The sequence below is a fragment of the Nannospalax galili genome, unplaced genomic scaffold (assembly GCF_000622305.1).
Source record: "Nannospalax galili isolate Female #2095 unplaced genomic scaffold, S.galili_v1.0 scaffold123, whole genome shotgun sequence".
NCBI classification, from domain to species: Eukaryota; Metazoa; Chordata; class Mammalia; order Rodentia; family Spalacidae; genus Nannospalax; species Nannospalax galili.
The window spans coordinates 1,291,052-1,292,697 of record NW_008350332.1 but is presented as its reverse complement, the minus strand read 5'-3'; the positions used below and the strand labels follow the sequence as shown (position 1 = coordinate 1,292,697).

Genomic DNA, 1,646 nt, shown 5'->3' with positions numbered 1-1,646 from the left:
TTTCAGCTTGAGGTTTTTTACTATTTCTATCTCTTTCATGAGTTTGGTTTTCAAATCCTGGATTGTCTTTGTCATTTCATTCAGCTGAATATTTGTATTTTCTTATTTTTTTGAGCTCCAGTCAGGAGTTTGTTTATATATATATATTTGTCTTTTTGAGACAGGGTCTCCCTGTAGCCCCAGCTGTCCTGGAACTCACTATGTAGACCAGGCTGGCCTCGAACTCAAGATTGCTTAAAATGAATTTCATTATTCCTTCTATTCTGGAAATATCCTTTTTTTTTTTAACAGACTTAATTCACTTTATTTTTCTCATATACAAACCCTAGGTAGTAGCTACAGCTGGAGCCTGGGTTTTCTGCACAGAGACTCTGGTGTGGTTTTCACAAGATGATTACTGAATTCCTGATAAGGATACATGGTGAAGACCATCTCTTTCCAGAGGTCAGGGGTCAGGTAGCTGTAAGTCTTAGAGATGGCATCAAAGGTGACCTTGGTGAAGTTGCCCAGGGTGGCAGTGCAGCCCCTGGCTGATGTGTAGCAGTCATCAATACCTGCCATCATCAGTAGCTTCTTGGGCACAGGAGCAGAGACAATGCCAGTGCCTCTGGGGGCAGGGATGAGGCGCACCAGCACAGAGCCACAACGGCCTGTCGCCTTGCAGGGGACGGTATGGGGCTTGCCAATCTTGTTTCCCCAGTAGCCTCTCCGAACAGGGACAATGGAAAGCTTGGCCAAGATGATGGCCCCTCGAATTGCAGTGGCTACCTCCTTGGAGCACTTAACACCCAGACCAACATGACCATTGTAGTCCCCAATGGCGACAAAAGCCTTGAACCTGGTCCGCTGGCCAGCCCGGGTTTGCTTCTGCACTGGCATGATCTTTAAAACCTCATCCTTAAGAGATGCTCCCAGGAAAAAGTCAATAATCTCGGATTCCTTATTGGGCAGGGAGAAGAGGTAGATCTCCTCCAGGGACTTGAACTTCATATCCTTGACCAGACGGCCCAGCTTGGTGACTGGAATCCACTCCTTGTCTTCAGCTTTGCCTCCACGAGCCCCACGGCCCCAACCACGGCCCCGTAGACCGCTACCAAATCCTCCACGGAAGCCGCCGCGGCCTCCCAGGCCTGGGCCTCCGGGTCCTCCGGGCCCTCCCGCTGCACCGGCGTCATCCGCCATTTGGTGTTTCCCGAGGAAGAACCCTTTATATATTTTTATGCTTGATGTATTTGTGTGTTCTTCAAAGTCCTTGAATTCTTTGATCATGCTTTTAATTATTATATTAAGTTCTGTGTCCTGCGTTTCCTCCAGGTAGTTCTTGTTGTAGAACACTTGTGTAGCATTGCTGGAATTTGGTGAGAACATATTACCTTGGTTTTTCATATTATTTATGTTTGTGCTGTGTCCTGGGCATATGGACTTCTTTTGATGGTTGTGTGTCTGATATGAAATTCTAGCCTGCCTTTTTTGAGTAGAAGTTTCGTTCTTTTTTTACTGTTGTTGTAGCTGGGTTGGTTTCCCATCGGTTATGAATAGATAGTTGGTCTGTGCTTCAGGTTCTCACTTTCAATTTTTTTTTTTGGTCATTTTGAGACAGGGTCTCCCTGTAGCCCCAGCTGTCCTGGAACTCACTATGTAGACCA

At 46.4% G+C, this 1,646-nt stretch overlaps 1 pseudogene; it reads right to left on the bottom strand.

The window, feature by feature from the left end:
- Positions 1–321: 321 nt before the first annotated feature.
- On the bottom strand, positions 322–1,198 carry LOC103745648 (annotated as a pseudogene).
- Between the last annotated feature and the right edge of the window lie 448 nt (positions 1,199–1,646).